The sequence below is a fragment of the Sorex fumeus genome, unplaced genomic scaffold (genome assembly GCF_029834395.1).
Source record: "Sorex fumeus unplaced genomic scaffold, SorFum_2.1 ptg000034l, whole genome shotgun sequence".
In the NCBI taxonomy this organism is placed as follows: Eukaryota; Metazoa; Chordata; class Mammalia; order Eulipotyphla; family Soricidae; genus Sorex; species Sorex fumeus.
Window position 1 is genome coordinate 29,658,928 of NW_026606091.1, and position 20,499 is coordinate 29,679,426.

General features: G+C 49.8%; 1 protein-coding gene and 1 pseudogene across 1 annotated transcript in view; one reads left to right on the top strand and one right to left on the bottom strand.

Moving 5' to 3' along the window:
* The window catches only part of LOC130026620 (polypeptide N-acetylgalactosaminyltransferase 12-like), a 124,649-nt gene that overhangs the window by 31,067 nt on the left and 73,083 nt on the right, over positions 1–20,499 (bottom strand). The gene's annotated exons all lie outside the window — the stretch shown is intronic.
* On the top strand, positions 13,643–13,723 carry LOC130026780 (uncharacterized; annotated as a pseudogene).

Sequence of the window (20,499 nt, forward strand, 5' to 3'; positions counted from 1 at the left end):
TTCTCCAAAATTATATACCACCCTGCTGAGGTACTCCTTGACTATTGGTCCAATTCCCCTGATGTCATGCGTAGGAACCGCAGGGAACCCATATCCGCACTAACCATCTCCACTCTGTTTGGCATAGGCCTGGCAGGTGCCAGCACTGACATCGCTGCTCTGGTAACCCAACATTCTGGTCTATCTTCTCTAAGACCAGCTATTGATGAGGACCTGGACCGAATAGAAAAATCTATTAGCCATCTTGAAAAGTCCTTGACCTCCCTGTCGGAAGTAGTCTTGCAAAATAGGAGGGGGCTCGACTTGCTCTTCCTTAAAAATGGAGGGCTGTGTGCAGCGCTGGGAGAAGAGTGCTGCTTTTACGCCGACCACACGGGGGTAGTCGAGATTCCATGGCTAAGCTGAGAGAAGACCTGGACCGGCGTAAGAAGGAGAGAGAGGCTCACGAAGGGTGGTTTGAGTCATGGTTTAATCAATCCCCCTGGTTCACCACCCTGATATCTACTATAGCAGGCCCTCCGATCATACTATTACTGATGCTTACATTCAGGCCCTGCATCCTGAGTCGACTTGTCTCATTTGTCAGAGACCAGATTGGCAGGGTTGATCGGCAAATCACTCAAATTCACTTTATGCAACTGAGAGAAACTAGCAAAGAGCAGCCCTATTCAGAAAGGTATTTCTAATGGGCCTGGGAAGCCTCTTCCTTTCTCTGTTGCAGTGACCTGATCCCGTGGCCGGTACCGGAAAACGCAGGAGGAGAAGGAGTGCGGACCGGACCTGTACAGAACCCCCCCGATCACTGAACGAAGAGATCCCCATCACCCCTCTACCCTACCCCTGCCCCTCTTTTCTGAGCCATGCTCCATTCTGGTCAAGCCACACTGGGTCCTGCCTGGTTTGGTAGAAATGTCATCAATCCTCCCCTGTGCCTCCTCGTGGTTAAGGAAGTATGCCCTTGCCCAGGATACCCAATGACGGGCAACTTCTGTCACCGCCGCGCACACCTAAGACAGGGGCTAAAGCATTCTCCCCAATGACGGGTACCACGGCGGGACGACGGACGACCTAAGACAGGGGTCCGGGCGTGCCATAATTGGAAAAAGGGGTGAGATGTTGCCTACTGACCAAGTAAAAGAATGCTTGATTTTTCATTCCCCCTTTGTCCTGCTCAAAGCTGGGCAACTTCTCAGTATAGGAGGTTTCAGTTTGGGGGACAAAGCTGGGCAGCTTCCCAGTACATGACGTTTCAGTTTGGGGAAAATGCACCCTCGTAAATGATTTGTAAATGATGTACGAGGAACAGCAGTCTCTATGGATATGTCAAAACTGTAACAAAGCAGGCCGCTCCGACCGGTAGCGTTAGGTCGAAAGGGTCACCAGGTGGCTGACCAACGGTGCATGGCTCTGCCCACTGTGACTGACCAACGGTGCATGGCTCTATTCATCGTCCCATCCACTTTCCCACGTCCCATCCCCTTTCCTTTCTTTTGGGTGGGTTGTGGAAACATACTTAAGTCTGTACCTGTGCTCTGAATAAACGCACGCATTCATGCCATCTCCTGAAAGACGGAACCCTGAGTGACTCGAGTGCTGATTTCACCCTGACGGCCCACCCTGGCTCGGCCCCACAGCGCCGGACGCGACATTTAACCAGTCATCCGTTCTCAGGCACTTGGGTTTTTTCCAGATATTTCAGGTCAGCCTTTTTGGAAGATGTTTTTATTATCTCTCTTTCTCTCTGTTTGTTTCTGTCTCTGTCTGTCCCTGTCTCTGCCTTTTCTCTCTCTCTTTTCTCTGTCTCTGTCTCTCTCTCTTTGTCTCCCTTTTTGGGGTTTACAATATAGATACTGAAAGGGTATCAGGAATATCCCTTTACCTACTTTTAACACTCAAGGATTTCAAATTTGGACAAAAAATAGAATTGTTGTTTCAGGCACGTTGGCCAAAGGGAGAACTGGAAATGGTCTCTGCTATGGATTTCCAGGGAACTGCAGATCTGCAATGACTGACCACAGCCTGGGCCCTGCTCTCAGGGTCCAGACAAATCCTGAAGACCAGGAGGTCTCCCAACCTCAGATAGGGATGTGATGGACACATGCCTGCCAGGACACTCCTACAGAAGATGAAGGTCCGAGGCCAACTGGGAACACTAAGCTGGCCTGGTTTCTCATCTTCACAATGGCCAGGCCTGGGTAACCATGACATGACATGACAGGTAAAATACTCATAGTATTATATGTGTGTCTCCTGGGTGGCTCACCACAGTCTTAGAAGAACAGAGTGGGGGTCTGGTGTTCTTTGGGAGGTCAGGAACTGTGCTCAAGGGCCGCTACTTTTTCTAAGCTGCCGGAGGTCAGAGCTGGCACATGTCCAGCACTCCCCTCACCCTGCCACCTTTATGCCCTAAGAGGAGACTTCCACTTACCCCGTGACCTTCAGGAAGTGCAAGATGACATGTATTTCCTAGCCCATGGGGATGTACCTTGTGACCCTGTGGGCTCAGGCACCAAATTTCCAACTGTGGGCTAGTGTTGGGTGAGGACTGGAAGGAAGAAGCCCTCCAAGTGCCCCCTCCCCACCCCAGGAACGGACCCTTTTGCAAGGTCCCTGAACCCCACGGCTCTCACAGCGGCAGGTATCATGCCCTAGACTCACCACACTCAGGAAGACACAGGGGTCCCAGAGAGTGTTGTCAGAAGAGGGGACCTGCTTGGTATCACACTGAGTAGTCAGCCTTGCCCTGGCCGTGTCCCAGGAGCTGCCTGTCAATGCAGTGCAGAGTGTGAGGATCCCATGCGGGCCTCATCGGGTCTCTGCTGTTTCCTAGCCTGTGACTATTTCTCTCTTGCATCTACAATGTGGGGTCCCCGCCAAACTGACTCTGGAATTTTTATGTGGGGTTGAGGGCATTGATTGGTCTAGGATGTTGACTCCCAAGTTCCAGGTAAAGCCCATATGTTTCCTTTGGTATTTGGCATGTGATTCAGTGAGGATGTTGGGAATTTTCTACTGTGAAACTATGTAGACAAAAGAGCATCATTTCCCAGACCAGAATACCAGTGAAATGTTAGTTTTTCTCTCCTTGATGGCCTTGGTATTCTCTTGGGCTCCTGGCAAAGAGACCCCCACACAGACACTGCTTGATGCTTGATGCAGTCACAGGTGGGTTCTGATCTCATCCTGGATATTCGTCTTACTAAAGTTTCAGTTTCCCAGTGATTGTCCTTAATTCAAACATTCTCAAATGTGCATCACGTGGAGGGCCTTGGATGGACCTCAGACATGCGCCAGGTGACCCTGATTTGGACAAGGGAAGGCCTAAGGTCCCACATGTGATATGGTCCAGAGTACAGCATGGGACAGTCTCTGGCCAAAAGAATTGTCAAGGAACCCTTGAGTCTGGGATAGACAAAATAAAACTGGCCCCAGATTTGGAGTCTGGGGAGTAGGAGCAGATGACATGGGCCAGGAAAAGCCAACAGATCTGACCATTCATGCCTGATTTTACATTGAACTAAATTTGAAGCGGCAGATTAAAGGAATCTGTAATTCTCTTACTGAGCTTATGCAAGATGACAGGCAACATTGATGAGAAGCAAATTTCACCATTGTTGTAAACGTTTAACTTAAAGAGGCGAGGAAACAGAAACATCTGCATCAGCAACTTGTTACCATGTCCAAGTGTAGAACCGTGGGTCTTCTGGCAGGGAGAGCTGGAGGCAGACTGGGTGTGAGCAGGGCAAGAAACGCTCGGGCACTGAGGGTCTGCCCCAACGGCACTGCTGCCAGCACCTAGACTAGCCCTGGTCTCCTTGGTCACAAATACTAACAGTAATAGAAATGGGGAGTTGTGCTGAGCCCCCAGGGTCGACTCTCTGGTGCACCGAGCTAACACCATGGATTGCCTGAGGCTGCCAAAGCAGATGCAAACTCTGCAGGTACCTGTAGAGACCAGAGAGGGGAAGGAGACAGTGTCTGGGTGGGTGGCGGTGTGCGGGGCAGGAATCCTGACAAAGGTCACCAGCAAGTGCAGACCAGGGTGCTAGTTTCAACTTGATTGACAGTTGACCCTTGATGAGCATGGAGTCATTGAGAATATACCCTGGTTGGTAGGATCATGACAGGGGTGAGGGGGCAGGGGGAGGATGTGCCTGCTAACTGTGCTCTGCTCTCTTGCCTGAGCAGCCCAGAGGTGAAAAAACATCACCCCATCCCCAGGGCTGATTCTGGTCTCCTCACTGCTCTGTGTGCCCCAGAGGCCAGATGGGGGCTGTGGTGATTGGGAACAGGAAGAGGGTCTCTGACTCAACTAGCCATCCAGGTAGAAAAACACCTTACAGGTCCAGAATGCCATGGGCAGTAAGGGTCCAGAACAAAACAGACTCCCTGGCTGCAGTTGTCTCTTCAATCAATGGGCCCTGGGCCTGCTCAGTGCCTAGCAGGGAGGAAAAGGTGTTTTCTCCAATGAAGACTGAACGCTGCTCTACTCAAACCAGCCAGGAGGGGGAGGGGGCTTTGAGCCAGTTGAAAGAATGAACTTGAGAAGGGCCAGGGAGCTGAAGGCTGGTCAGGCCCAGCCGTGGTCAGGTTTGGCCACTCCTGAGGGCCTCACTGTAGAATGGACATCTCTCAGAGTCAGGCCAGAAATGAGAAAAAATCCCAGAGAGTCACTCATCACTAAGCATCGCCAGAAGATTAACCTGCAGGTGCTAGTTTGTCAGGATCAGCCCAGCGGGGTGAGCTAAGGGACTCGCAAATGACTCTGTCTGCCAAGCCTAAGGGAGAGAACCAAGCAGGAAGCAAGAGGCAGAAGCGAAAAACTAGGCAGGACCTCTGAGAGACCCACTCTAGGAGGTGGAGAAGATGGATGAGTCAGGAATCACCGAATTTGACAAGAATCCAATGTGAGGTTTGCTCTGAAAAAATGGTGACCAGAACCAAATGGCAACCGGCTGAGTGGACAGCAACATTCCTGGAGTCAGAGATCACCTTGTTCCAGGTGAGGAAGACAAGACTTATCGCCCACCCGGTGACAGCAAGCCACCAGGCTTTATTCCAGGTTCCTTACCATTGACCCACGAACAGATGACTAGGACCAGACCAAGACAACTTCATAGCCCCCTTAGTCTAACCAGGGCGCGGGTGTACCACTGCCTCACCTGAGGTTCAGAGAGTCCCCCGGGAGCTCCCCCATTAAGCTACTCCTATTTCCTTAACTTTATTTATATGTCTCTGTCCTTCTGTCTGAACCGGATGGGGTTCCCAAATCTCTCACCTAGCAAGAGAATAAGGGAGAGCAGGTTACCCGAGCAAGGATGGAAGGGGCTCAAGGGAACGCTCGAACACTGAGCGTAGAAACGGGAATCACCACTGTGGGAGCACCTGAGAGCACTAGGCACCACTGCATGTTAGATGAAAGTTGTTACCGCAGAATCAAGGTAGCCTGTAAACAAGTTACATAATTATGCTGTGACCAGCTACTGCCCGTTTGGGGGATAGCTGGGTAGAGCCTGCACACATGGAATACACTAGGATGCTTCCAGCAATTCTTGGTGCCACCTGTCTTGGTGAGACTCTGTATGATCCTAAAAGGAAAAACTCCAAAGACAGTCGTTCAATGGGAGAACAGCTCTCACCACTGGCAAGGGGTGAGAGGGCTCAATCCGCTGATCTCCACAATCTCCCAGGTCCCCAAACCTCAAGGCAAACCTGGACTTGGTGTTTCCAGAGCCCAGGGACGCAGAGGCAGGACTCAGAGAACTAAGCCCAGAGTCCCAGTAGAAGCTTCGAGAGGGTGTGCAGGATATGTGTGAGGTGTGAAGATCCATGAGAGTGCACGGGCAGCCCCAGGTCCATGGTGCAGTTAGAGGGGAAGGGCTATGAACTGGGCACCGATGGGTAAACCGGGACCTGCCTGTGCCTGCCCTGAACAGCCCTACCAGGCTGATCCCTGGTGCCTCCCCGATCCCTGGCTCCCATCCAAGTAGGAATGTGACAGGCAGGAAGGGGCATGGCTGACCAAATTCCTGGAAATGACTGGAACAGGATGGCTCTGCCTTCTGAGGCTTTGCCATCTGGTCTGATACATGAATTTGGACACACTTCTTGTCACCAGTAGAGTGTCACTCAGCCAAGGCTGTCCCAACAGGTCCAGGTGTGCAGGAGCAAAGAGGAGTCGGGGCCTGGTTCTCTATTACATGGGGTCTGACCGTGCTGTGATGGTGGCAGTGGGACTTGTATTAGGGAATCTGATGGTCCACAAAGAAGTGGGGCGCTATTATCAGGGATCAGCTCCGTACAGACTCGGGGACACTAGAAACATGTTCCATTCACAACCCCATCCTGCTCCACTGATAACACACTGTCTTCCTGCTAGGGTGGGTGCCATCAAGGGGGAGCCTGGCTGCGGGGACAGCACCTTGGACCCACCTGCTGCAGGAGCACTTTCAAGTGCTCATCCTGAGAAACCTGATGTGGCCACTAGGGTGCAAATTGGGGTCTGTCCCTGGTGCACTGCAGAGGGGAATGGGGAAACAGGCACCAGGGGCAGGGGAGGCCATGGAGGTGCTGCAGTGGAAGGCAGGGCTCTGGGTGCTGCATCCTGCCCTCCCTCCTGGGGACGCATCCGTGATTGAGACCTTCAACCCTTGGGGTGGACTCTCCTGGGGTCATTGACAGGCTTCACACAGGGGCAGGCAGGTGACGCGTCTTGTTATGGTGACATGGCCAAGGCTTCCCACAATCTAGAAGCAATTGTCAACTACTGGCCAGACCTGCCCCGCCCAGTGACACACACACCCACACAGGCCTGGGATAGATCCATTTATTGCAACAATCGTGAAAATCAGACAGTGGCGGTCAGGGAGAAAGCCCGCCTTCCTCCTTCCCTCTTCTCAGCCAGCAATACAAAGTCCCCAAACAGCCCCAAAGAGTGTGTAGAATCTAGTCACTGTATGGTACCAGCGGCCAAGCTTCAGGGCTGTCATGCGCAGAAACAGGACCCCACAATGGGGAGGGGAGAGCTGAGTTGTGACTTCTGACCTCCAAATCATTGTTTGCTAGTGCTGGGGGGATATATCTGCCATCCTGATCTCTGGGACCTTGTGGAGGGGGACATTTCTTCCCGCCGATCCCTCGGACCATGTGGAGGGGGACATCTCGGCCCCTCTGATCCCTTGGACGTTGTGGAGGGGGAAATCTCGGCCCCCCCCCCGATCCCTGGCGTCTAGTGGTGGAGGGGACATCTCGTCACCTCTGCCCTGGTGGGCCTGACGGGCCTCCCCACCCCCACCCGGACCCTCGGGCACTGCCCCCACCGATGATGGTGGCTTGGAACTCTGTGGGCCCCACGGTGGGCCAGGAGCACTGACCCTTTCGGTCTCCCGTAGCTCAGTCCACGACTTTCTCATTCCCAGAGACCACGTCCCCCCACGCCCAGGCCGGGCTGCAGCTGCCAGGATTAGCCACTGAGCACCCCTAGGTCTGGCCTGGCTGTTGCTGTGGGAGCCCAGCGAGCCTGGCAGAGGGGCTGTCCTGGTCGCTGTCCCCACAGCCCGTCACTCCCCAGGCCCCTCTCCTTTCTCTCCTTGGAGCCCCTACCCTCCCTGCCCTTCCTCTATCCTCTCCTCAGGTCCGCAGAGTTCTTGCTCCCGCCTGATCCGGTGTCCACGTTCTCTCTGTCCTCTCACTGCTTCCTCCCAGACTGGCAGCAGCCAGTTTCTGGGGCCATGAGCCCCCAGACCCAGTCAGTCCCTGAACAATTCCCCCTGTTGCTCAGAGACTTCCCTTTCTGAGTCCTGGAGGGCTCTTAATGACCCCACAGAACCTCCCTATCCCAGCTCTGCCCCTTTCTCTGAGACTCAGTGCATCCTACTGCCAGCTGGACACCAGACTTGGCCTTGGGGAACCTTGATGCTTCTCTGGTGTTGATCCCGGCCTGCTCTGGAAATCCCTCTCAATACACACACTCCCAACTAGGGCCACTAAGCCTGGCCACGCTGCCCTCACGAGTACTGCAGCCTGAAAGGAACCCCAACTCCCCCATAACGCCCGTGCCCACTATGGCATCCACGAATGCACCTGTCCTCCCTGCCTTGAGCACATTCAGGCCCCAGTGGTCTCCGGCTGTCTCCTGTAGCTCTGACATATCCCCCTCCACTTTCACTGGGCTGAGAATCAAATTTATCTCTGATGGTGGGTCACAGGGTCACTGTGGGCTTGTGCTGTCTGGGGAGCCTGTGGGCAGTGAAGGGTTCCACACTGGGGTGAGGCTCTGGGCAGAGAAAGTCCATCCAGTCCTTGAGAGGTTTGGGAAATACAGGAGGTTTGCAGGTCCTTTACCTGAGGTCCTTTACATGATCTGGCCACTAGGGGGCCTGTCACCCAGGAAGCATTGGGGGCAAGGTGGGGGCTCTTCCCGGTGGGCACTACAGAGAGGGTGTAGACGGAACAGGCACCATGGGCATGGGCATGTCATGTCAGGTTCTGATCCATGGGGAGACCCCCACAGGACAGCTCATGCTTCATCAAGAAGCATGAGCCGTTCCCTGGCAGGACCCACCCACCCAATGCCACACACCCACACAGGCTGGGATGCATCCATTTGTAGAAACAATCTTGGAAACAGGACAGTGGCTGTCAGGGAGACTGATTCAGCCCTCTCTCCTCTCTCTCCTCTGCCACCAATTCATGATCCCCGAAACTGTCCCAGGTAGTGCCTAGAACTCAGTTGCTGACTGTTCCAGCCTCCATCCTTTTCAGGACTTCCTTTCCCAGAATAGAAACAGTGCACTGGAGGAGGGGGAGCTCTCGGCTCAGACTTTTGCTTGGTCTGTAGCCCATGAAGCGAAGGTTTGAGTGTTGCCTCGTTTTCCCTCGGCCAAGGAGGGGTAGATGGTTGTAGCCAAGTGCCGTTTTGAAAATCGGATGCTCTGAATGAGTGTTTCCTCTAAGCACGGAGATCCTTCCAGGTACTGCTTCATTGACCCTCATGGCCTGTGTACATACCTGAGAGGTTTGGGGTTTGTGGGGATCTCTATTTGCTCCAGCCTTTGTGTTCAGGAGACCCTGTGGTGCCAGGGAACGTTCTTGACCTCATGCATCCCAAGCCTGTACTGAGTCTCCTGAGACTTCTTTCTGGCCTTCTGCACCGAATTTTAACTCAAAAAGTGGAAAATGCCCTGGACCATGCAAGGACAGCCCACAAACCGGAAATATCTGAACATTTAGGTGGGAAAGCAGGGGTGAGGAGGCATTCTCCACTCCTCTCTCCTGGGATATAGTCTAAGGTGGGGGGTGTGGAGGTGGTCATTTATTATTGCTACTCTTTGGACTATTTCTATGGGGGTGAGTATTTCTGCTCCTGGGACTCCTTATTGTGTAGTGCTGGAGGACATGTCTCCTATCTGAGCTCTGTTCTCTGTTGTGGGATATTTCTTGCCCCAGAGCTCTTGTGTCTAGTTTGGAAAACAATTTTCCCCAACATCCCTAGTGTTTTTTTTTTTTGGAGGAAATTTCAGCTCTGCTCATTCCAGGTGCCTAATAATTGTGAACATTTCTGTTCTCGGAACCCTGCTGTCAATTGTGAGGGTTAACCTCTGCACTCCATGTCACTGGTGCCTACTGCTTGGGGCCTGTTTTTGCCTCCCAGACCACTAGTGTCTATTACTAGGGGACATTTCTGCCCCCCATATCCCCGGTGCCCAGTGTTGGGGGACATTTCTGCCTCCAGATGCACGGTCTTCCCCACACCGCCAGCTTGTCCTTCTTGACTGTTACCACCTCCAGCTCCTCAGGCTTTATGATCTCCACTGTGTTCGCCTCCACTTCAGTGCCCTTAGATTGACTGAAACTGGATAGACTGAGGGGCAGCCCCAGGCTCTCAGCCAACCAAGGGAGCTGGAGGGCTCGAGGGCAGTGTCCGCCTATTTCTGCCCCCAGGTGTCCTACCTCTTGACCCCCACTGGGGGCTTCTTCCTCCTGAGGACCCTGACACACATTTTCAGGACACTTTTGTGTCAAAGCAGCAGCCAAGTCCTGGCCTGAGTCAGGCCACTGTGGACTGTCCAAGTGGACTGTCACTGCTCAGGCAGAGTCACAACTGGAGAGCCACTGCTGTCACCCCCTTCCCCTCCCTCACCCCTTCCACCTAACAGGGAGATCCCTCTTATGGCCTCTAAGAATTTGAGCAATCCTTCCTTAGGGCACTGGGAAAAGGCCGGCCCTGTCTGCTTGCAGCACTTTTCTTTGGGTGTTAGCACCACACCCAGACATGCTCAGGCTTTACCCCGACTTAGCTCAGGGACCATTACTAGTAGAACTAGGGGGGCCCATTGATCCAACGTCAGCAGTGTGCAAGATGATCACTTTATCTGCTGGACTAATGCCCTGCTCCAAGCGGTATTTTTTTTTCAGCTGCTTCCCACCTAAATCTCCTTCCTGTAGAGTTGGGCTCCCTTAAAGATGCCTCACTCCCCCTTCTGTACGGCACCGTGCCCAGGGAGACAGCCCCGTGGAACCCGAAGCTTCCAATCCAAGCACTTTCAGACTTTTCAAGAATGGGCCCCAGGGATATTGCAGGGTTTAAGGTGCTTGCCTTGATGCGGCCCAGCCCTGTTCAAGTCCTGATACTAGGATCTCCTGAGCCCTGCTGAAGAGGAGAGTGCACCTCTACCCACATTTCTCGCAGGCTAATTTCAGACAGGCTACCCTGGAGAGCAGGAGCTGCCATGAGGCACAGGGTCTGGGAGAGACCAGACAGCACGGAAATCACCCGAGATGTCCCAGAGGTGGTCTGTCACACTGTTCAACTTAGAAACCTGGGAAAATCCCCCAAATATTCCTACATTATTGATATGCTCCCGATCCTTCTTGGCACCAAGAAAGCTTGGTCATTTCTTGTTCCATACTTCCTGTCAGCTGCTTGCTAATACCCCGTCGCCCATCAGATCCGCTGTAAAACTGATCTCTCGCCTTGTGCGGTGTTCAGTCTTTGGAGCTGTTCATTCCATTAGCACTATTATCTCATCATGTTCTCCCTCATTCCAAAATGTGCTTTTTTTTCCTTTTATGGGTCACACCAAGCGATGCCCAGTGATTACTCCTGGCTCATGCACTCAGGAATTACTCCAGGTGGTGCTCAGGGAACCATATGAGACTCTGGGAATCAAATCCAGGTCAGCCGTGTGCAAGGCAAACACCCTACTCACTGTGCTATCACTCCCGTCCCTGCTGCTTGGTTTTTAGTTAGCTTTAGGCAGAAATTTTGGCAAAGTTCGTATGAGTTCATAGTCGTTGAAAACTCAAAGTTATATTAGTGCTGCAATTCTCATTTGTGAAATAACAAAACTCACTACCAAGCAGGGGAGAAAGCAAGACAAGACCAAAAGGAAAAAGAGCAACACCCAAGCAGTGGCACCTGGTGCCCAGGAGGAGTTGGCAGAGAGCATGGCAGCTGGGTGGCACTGCCATTCGTCCAGTGGAGACAGCACGACACCAGTCGTGTGGTTAAGGGCAGGCGCCAGCACCTCCAGTGTGCCCTTGGTCTAGAGGCGGCGAGAACTGGCAGGGCAGACAAGGGGCAGGGAGAAAGAGGGGAGCCAGAGCAGGAGCAGGAGTCAGGGGTGGAGGATGCGGAGGGGCAGAAGGCAGGCCCCAGATCATTGCCCCAGAGGGCCATGACATGCTGCAGGAGAGAACAAAGTGCCAATATGACACCAGACAAGCTGTGACCCTCTGTGAAAGGGAGTGGCAGACATTCAAAGTTGGGTAGCTTCCAGAAACGTCTACTGTCACCAGGACCACTAGGACAGTCTGACAGAGTCGCAGGGAGTCCCCAGGCAGGCAGGGAAGGCAGGGTAACTTGGTACCTACACTCCCAAGAAAAGCCTCGTGGAAACGGTCGCCCCATGACCTCAAGACAGGGCAACATAGGAAGAGAGCTCAATGAAGGTATCGGAGGTGCAGCCCTTCCCGGCTTTTGCTGGGCCTGAGAATCCATGGTCTCAGCAGATGCTGGGGGTTCCATATGGAAAACAAGGTTCTCCCTGTTCCCCACTTTAGTATCTTATTGGCGTTCGATCTCCCGACAGAGCTAGAAGAGCAAATAAATGTCCACCTTGACACTGTGGATTCCCCCTTTGGAAAATACCCTCTCCAGGCGCCCTCTAATGGCAGTATCATGCCCCTCTGCTGGTAAACTCATGCTAGGAGTGAGCCTCCAGAGACAGCCACAATGTCAGGTAACCCGTGAGGTGTGGTTAGGGATAGGGAAAGATACTGAGCAGGTCTGAGAGGCAGGAATAGTGGTGAGATGCAGCTCAACTGGGAGCAACCCATTGGCCTCAGTTGAGAAGTCATGATCTGCGCCGAGTCAGTGTGTTCGCTCCTGCTGGTTACCTTGTGGTACCCAGCCCTTCCACCCTCTTGAGTCTGTTTTCCTCTAGTGCCCAATGATTGACCGGCCTGAACCTCAAAAGATGTGTTTCTCCCTTTGCAAATTGTTCCAGGAAGCAGACCCGTTTGCGTTTGGGCCAAAGGATCCAGAGACAGGAGGAAACCTCAGTCACTGTGGACCCGTTGCCCAAGGATTCAAAAAATCGGCCACCTTCTTCAGGAAGACCCTGGCTCTGGACTTAAGAAAATCCTCGTTGGAGCCCTTGAATGGACCATCCTGCACTCTGTAGATGATAAGGTCCTAGTGTCAGAAGCCTAAGAGAACTGAAAGAGAGCCTCAGAGGCTCTGCTCCTGCTCTTGGTTGAGGCTGGGCACCAGACCTCCTGGAAGAATGAGCATTTAGAAGTGAAAAAAAGAAAAACAAATAACCTAAAAAAATCAGCAGTAGGGCTCCAGAGTCATAGAGGTTGATCCACTTAGTGCCTGAGAAAGGGTACCAGGCTCTAGGTGCCCTGACCCAGGGTAGGGCCATTGGCAGAGGTCTGGGCATACCTGTATCTGAGGTAGGGGGCTCTGATCTCTTGCTGTGCCACAAAGGTAAACAAACTATCTCCAGGTCCCCATTCAGGGGTGACAGTGATGAATAACAAAGGGCCCCAGTGGCTACCAATTCCCCAGATGGCACAGTCCCTGGGATTATGATGTGAAAACCCACATCTAAGTTTTGCGACTCTAGATTTTGATGTGAAAACCCACTCTAACTTTCACGACCCGAGCCTTTCTGCTTATCGGATGGGACCCCATCCTCTGACTTGCAAGAAGCAGTGGATGAAATCTCTTGCTCAGAACCACTGAACAGTTCAGGAGCAGTTTCCAACCTGAGTGGCATCCGGATAAACACCATAAGAATGAAGCCCTGAATCCCTCTGGAAAGACTGGGTAGGGGCGGGTGCGCTCGGCGAGGGATAGGGACAAGCACGAAACATGGTGAGACCCCACGATCTCTTAATTTTCATATTAAAAGGTAAAGGTAAAAGGTAAAGGCACTCCCGTTGATCGTCCATTTGCTCAAGCGGGCCCAGTAACGTCTCCATTGGAGACTTTGTTGTTACTATGTTTGGCATATCGAATACTCTCGGTAGCTTGTCGGGCTCTCCAAGAGGGGCGGAGGAATTGAACTCGGGTCGGCCATGTTGGCCGCTTGTAAGGCGAACGCCCTACCACTGTGCTATCACTCCATCCCCCTGAGCTTCTCGGCCTTTTGGCTAAGATCAAGTGTAGTATCTGTTCATATTAAAAATTGAAATTTATTTATTTGGATTTATTTTTTAATTGGGTTATTATTTTATGTTTTGAGTTTGCTCCTGCACATATGGATGTGTTGGAGGCTGTGTACCTTTTTTTTTAATCCAAGAATTTTCTTTTTATTATTTTTTTATTAGTGAAACCCCATGAGGTACAATTGTAGACTTATAAATTTTTGTGCTTGGGTTTCAGTCACACAACGATCAAGTACCCATTCCTCTACCAGCACCCATCCTGCACCACCACGGGTCCCAGCATCCCTCCTACCCCACCAACCCCCTTTCCCACCCTGCCTCTTTGGCAGTGCATTCCCCCTTGTTCTCTCTCTCCCCATTTGGGTGCTGTGGTTTGCAATAGAGGCACTGAGTGGTAGTCATGTTTGGTCTATAGTCTACTTTCAGCATGCTTCTCCCACCCTGGGAGGATCCTCCCAGCACCCTTTATTTGGTGCCCTCTTCTCTACCTGAGCTTCCTTGGAGACTGTGTAACTTCTTTACTTGCAGAGTACGAGTCTCAATGTTGTTCTGTTTGGGTCATCTCGCCACTCCTAGTGTGCAGCATCCCTGTCATGGGGGCACGTCTGCAATTGCTTTGTGTAGCCGCAGAGCCTCATAGTCCCATAGCCCCATTCCTCAATGGTAAGGGGCAGAGGAGGGGAGAAGGGAGGGGGCAGGAAGGAGGAGGGGGAGAGGAGAAGGGCGGGAAGGAAGAGGGAAGAAAGACAAGGTTGGGGTAAATGAATATGATTTTGACAGGGTAGGTAAAAGATGGAATTACAGGTGAGTAAGAATTCTGTTTAAACATTTCTGACTCCTGGGGGGAACACATCACTTTCAGGCAGGTCACTTCATGCCCTGGGCTGGGTGTCTGCAGCCTCCTTACCTCACGGGCATCACAGTCTGTCTGATCTTCTGCCAACACAATTTGTCTTTGACGGGTTGTTGGCTCAGGTCTGTCTTGGATCTGGGTGTGATTTCCACCTCTAGGTGAAAGGGAGGATGGGGTGTGCATGGGGTGCCTTTATGAAGGACACTCCCTTCTGGTTCTCACAGAACACTTGGGGTTCCAAGGCGGGTGTAGCCCGTAGGATGGCGGGGATCAAACCCAGATCAGCCACGTGCAAAGCAACAACCTACCACTGTACTATCGCTCCAGCCCTTGAATTTCTTCTTTGACGAAGTTTCTGTTCATTATTCCTCTCTGCATTTGTTTGATGGGGTTGGGAGTTATTTTTTTTAAAGTTCTACCAATGTGCTATATAACTTGGATATTAGCCTTTCATCAGCTAGATATTGGGTAAATAATTTTTCCCATTCTGTGGGCTATCTTAGTAGCTTAGACACCATTGCTTTTTTTTTTAAAAAAAAACAACGCATTAGAACTGCTTTGTCACCTCTTGATCGATCAACCAGACTCAAGCTTAGCAAGGACATACTTCATTTGAGGGAAACAATGGAAGAAAGGGACTTAGTAGATATATACAGAACACTTCATCCACAAAAAGCTGAATACACATTCTTCTCAAGCGTACATGGAACATTCTCCAAGATAGACCATATGCTGAGCCACAAAACATGCCTCCATAAAATTAAGAAGGTAGAGATTGTATCAACAATCTTCTCAGACCATAATGCGCTGAAATTAGAGGTAAATCACACACAAAAACAGAAAACTATATCAAACACCTGGAAATTAAACAGTGCACTATTGAACAATGAGTGGATTAGACAGGAAATCAAAGAGGAAATCAAAAGATTCCTAGAAACGAATGAAAATGAGAACACGAGTTACCAAAACTTATGGGACATAGCAACGGCTGTGTTAAGAGGAAAGTTTATAGCTCTACAAGCATTCCTCAGAAAGGAGGAGCGAGCACACATAAGTAACCTAACCTCACAGCTTAAGAGCTTGGAGAAGGACCAAAAAAAGGAGCACAACCCGAACAGGAGAAAGGAAATAATAAAACTCAGAGCAGAGATTAATGAGATGGAAACACAAAAAACAATCCGAAAGATCAATGAAACCAAAAGCTGGTTCTTTGAGAAAATTAACAAGATCGATAAGCCTCTAGCAAAACTCACAAAGAAAGGGAGAGAGAAAACCCTAATAAATCGAATCAGAAATGAAAAGGGGGTCATTACAACAGAAACCACAGAAATTCAGAGAATCCTCAGGGAGTACTTTGAGAAGCTTTATGCCACGGAACATCAAAACCTCGAGGAAATGGATAAATTCCTAGACTCCTACAGACTCCCAAGGCTGAACCAAGAAGACCTGGAATACCTGAACAGACCTATCACCGTCAAGGAAATTGAAATGGTAATAAAAAGTCTCCCCCAAGCACAAAAGTCCTGGCCCGGATGGATTCACTAGTGAATTCTTCCAAATCTTTAAAGAGGACTTACTCCCAATGCTCTTTAAGCTTTTCTACGAAATTGGAATATCAAAAACACTTCCGAACAGTTTCTACGAAGCAAATATCACACTGATACCAAAAGCAGACAGAGATACCACAAAGAAAGAGAATTACAGGCCGATATCCCTGATGAACACAGATGCAAAGATCCTCAACAAACTACTAGCAAATAGAATCCAACTACTCATCAAAAAGATCATACACCATGACCAAGTAGGATTCATCCCAGGGATGCAAGGATGGTTTAACATTCGGAAATCAATCAACATAATCCACCATATCAACAAAAGAAAAGATAAAAAGCATATGATCATATCAATAGATGCAGAGAAAGCATTTGATAAGATCCAGCACCGCTTTATGATGAAAACCCTAGCCAAAATGGGTATAGAGGGGACTTTCCTCAACATAATTAAAGACATCTACCACAAGCCTACAGCAAGCATCATCCTCAATGGGGAAAAACTGAGAGCCTTCCCTCTAAGATCAGGGACGAGACAGGGATGCCCACTCTCTCCACTGCTGTTCAATATAGTACTGGAAGTACTTGCAATAGCGATTAGGCAGGAAAAAGATATTAAGGGCATTCAGGTAGGAAAGGAAGAAATCAAGCTCTCACTATTCGCAGATTATATGATACTCTACTTAGAGAACCCAATAACCTCCACCAAAAAACTCCTAGAAACAATAGACCTGTATAGTAAAGTTGCAGGTTATAAAATCAATACCCAAAAGTCCATGGCTTTCCTATACGCAAACAGTGAGAGAGAAGAAAGCAACATGAAAAAAACAATCCCGTTCACAATTGTGCCCCAGAAAATCAAGTACCTAGGAATCAGCTTAACTAAGGAAGTAAAGGAACTGTACAAAGAAAACTACAAAATGCTACTTCAGGAAATAAAAGAGGACATGAGGAAATGGAAAGATATCCCCTGCTCATGGGTCGGGAGACTTAACATTGTCAAAATGGCAATACTACCGAAAGCATTGTATAAATTCAATGCAATCTCTATAAGGATACCCATGACATTCTTCAAAGAAATGGAGCAAACACTCCTGAAATTTATATGGAACAATAAGCCCCCACGAATAGCTAAAGCAATTCTTAGGAAAAATAAAATGGGAGGAATCAACCTCCCTAACTTCAAACTGTACTACAAAGCAGTAATAATTAAAACAGCATGGTACTGGAACAAAGGCAGAACTGCAGACCAATGGAAGAGGGCTGAATACACTGACATCTCCCCTCAATCATATGCTCATCTAATCTTTGATAAAGGTGCAAGTAATGTGAAGTGGAGTAAGGAAAGCCTGTTTAATAAATTGTGTTGGCATCACTGGACGGCAACATGCAAAAAAGTTGGCTCAGAACTCTGCCTAACACTATGTACAAAAGTAAGATCAAAATGGATTAAAGACCTCAACATCAGACCAGAAACCATAAGGTGCATTGAAGATAACGTTGGCAACACCCTCCATGACATTGAAGCTAATGGTATCTTCAAAGATGCCACGCCACTGGCCGAGCAAGTGAAAACAGAGATAGATAAATGGGACTATCTTAAACTAAGAAGCTTCTGCACCTCCAAAGAAACAAATACAAAGACAGTCTACAGAATGGGAAAGGATATTCACCGAATACACATCTGACAAGGGGTTGATATCCAGGATATACAAAATACTGGTTAATCTCCACAAGAAGAAAACATTCAACCCCATCCAAAAATGGGGCAATGAAATGAACAGAAACTTTCTCAAAGAAAAAATCCGAATGGCAAAAAAGCACATGAGAAAATGCTCTACATCATTAATCATCAGGGAGATGCAGATCAAAACCACAATGAGATACCATCTCACACCTCAGAGACTGGCCCACATTCAAAAGAACAAAAGCAACTGATGCTGGCGTGGATGTGGCGAGAAAGGGACACTCCTTCACTGTTGGTGGGAATGTCCACTGGTTCAGCCCTTCTGGAAAACAGTATGGATGATGCTCAAAAAATTAGAAATTGAGCTCCCATTTGACCCAGCAATACCACTCCTGAGAATATATCCCAGAGAGGCAAAAATGTATCGTCGAAGTGACATCTGCACTTGTTTGTTCATTGCAGCACTCTTTACAATAGCCAGAAACTGGAAGAAACCTGAATGCCCACGAACAGATGACTGGTTAAAGAAACTTTGGTACATCTACACAATGGAGTACTATGTAGCTGTTAGAAAAGATGAAGTCATGAAATTTACATACAAGTGGTACAATATGGAAAGTATCATGCTAAGTGAAATGAGTCAGAAAGAGAGGGATAGACATAGAAAGATTGCATTCATCTGGGGGATATGAAGTAACAAAGTATGAGATTAATACCCAAGAATAGGTGAGATCAGCACCAGGAGGATTACTCCATAACGTAAAGGCCAGCCGGGTATCCTAGAGGAAAGGGCAGTTCAGATAGAGAAGGGAGCACCAAATAAAGGATGTTTGGAGGATCCTCCCAGGAGGGGAGATGCATGTTGAAAGTAGACTATGGACTGAACATGTTTGCCAATCAATGCCTCTTTTGCAGACCACAACACCCAAAAGGAGAGAGAGAACACAGGGGATTGCCCTGCCACAGAGACAGGGGGATGGGGGGATGGGGGTGGGAGGGATATTATCCATGGTGGAGGAAAATGGGCACTGGTGGAGGGATGGGTATCTGATCATTGTATAATTGAAACCAAAGCACAAAAAATTGTAAATCTACAACTGTAAAAAAAAATAAAATAAAAAAAACACGTCTAGGGAAAAAAAAACGCATTAGATTGGTGTATCTTTGATTTTTCTGTTCTCTTTTCATGCTTCACATTTTATTGAATTTTTTTGCAAATTTTTATTTTGTTTTCATAAAGTTGTTGACAATAATTTATTACATTTAATATTCAAACACCAATTCCACCACCATCGTACCTTCCCACCACCATATTTTGAATGTTACCACTCCAAATCTTAGAGGTACTCTCCTGGGGTCATTGACATCGTACTCAGGGGTATGCAGATGACAGGCTCTAGACATGGTGAATCCCATGGCAAGGGCCACCCACAATCTAGAAGCAACTGCCAACTGCTGGCAGGACACACCTCGCCCAAGACACATACCCACATGGCCTGGGATGGATCCATTTATTGAAACAAGCTTGGAAATAGGACAGTGACTGTCAGAGAGTGACCCAGCATGCCGCCTTCCTCTCTCTTCTCCTCAATTCATTAGTGCCCAACCAGCCCCCAAAGAGTGTCTAGAACTGGTTGCTCTGATGTTTCTAGCCCCCATTAGCTTCAGGGCTGCCATATGGAGAAACGGGACTGTGTACTGGGGAGGGAGAGCTCCCACCTCAAGCCCTTGTTTGGCTTTTGGAGCTATCATGACTGAGGTTGGAGTGTGGCCCAGTTTAAATTTCTGCTCCCAACATCCCTGGTGCCTAGAGGTAGGAGATATTTTTGTCCCACTGATCCCTGCGGTCTAGTGTTGGGGGACCTTTCTGCCCCCTTGATCCCTAGGGTCTAGTGCTGAGGGAAAGTGGAAGAGCGGGGAAGAGGGAGGAAGGAGGAGGGTGGGAAGAACTGGATCAGGGCTAGATTAGTTGGAATTGAAGAACACAGGGTACATCATCAGGGTAGAAAAGTGGATTAATGGTGAAAAAGCTTGCCAGCTGAACTCAAGCTGACGAGCTGGATTCTGGTTTTTTGGGGGCAGGTCATTACAGGATCCGGATCTGAGGTCTGCGGCCTCCTGTTCCTCACAGACAGGAACAGGAGGGTCTCTCTGGGTTATTCACACAATCCATGATCCCGCTCCCCGGGTCTGGACCCCAGACCGTAGTCTCAGACCTTAGTCATCCAGATCCTTAGTCTTCTCACACGCCACCAGCCTGTCCTTCATGACCATCACTTCGAGTTCCATAGAGGTCATGGTCTCACAAACCTCCACTATGTTCACCTCCAACTCCGTGTTCTTCGACAATGGATTGACTATGGGGCACTCCAGGGTCTCAGCCAAGCAAGGAAGGTGGAGGCATCTCAGGGGTCCCGCCTGGCTCCACCTCCCATATAGCCCCACCTCCAGATCCCCATCAGGAACTTCTCCCTCCTGGAGACCCACCGCACCACTCACCCTCCTCAGGGTACCCTTGGAAATCCAGCAAGGCCTGGGGCTCAGTTGCTCCTGATTTCAGGACTGAGGACCCCTAAAGATGAAGGCACCAGGTGAGTAGGCAGGTCTAGAGCCGGATGCGCCTTCCTGTCACTGAGCCCCTGGCCACCCCCTCACCTGGGTTTCCCTCAGCTCCCTGAAGGTGGCCTCCAGCAGGGCCTGCTGCCTTGTTAGCACCTTTTGCAGCTGGTCCA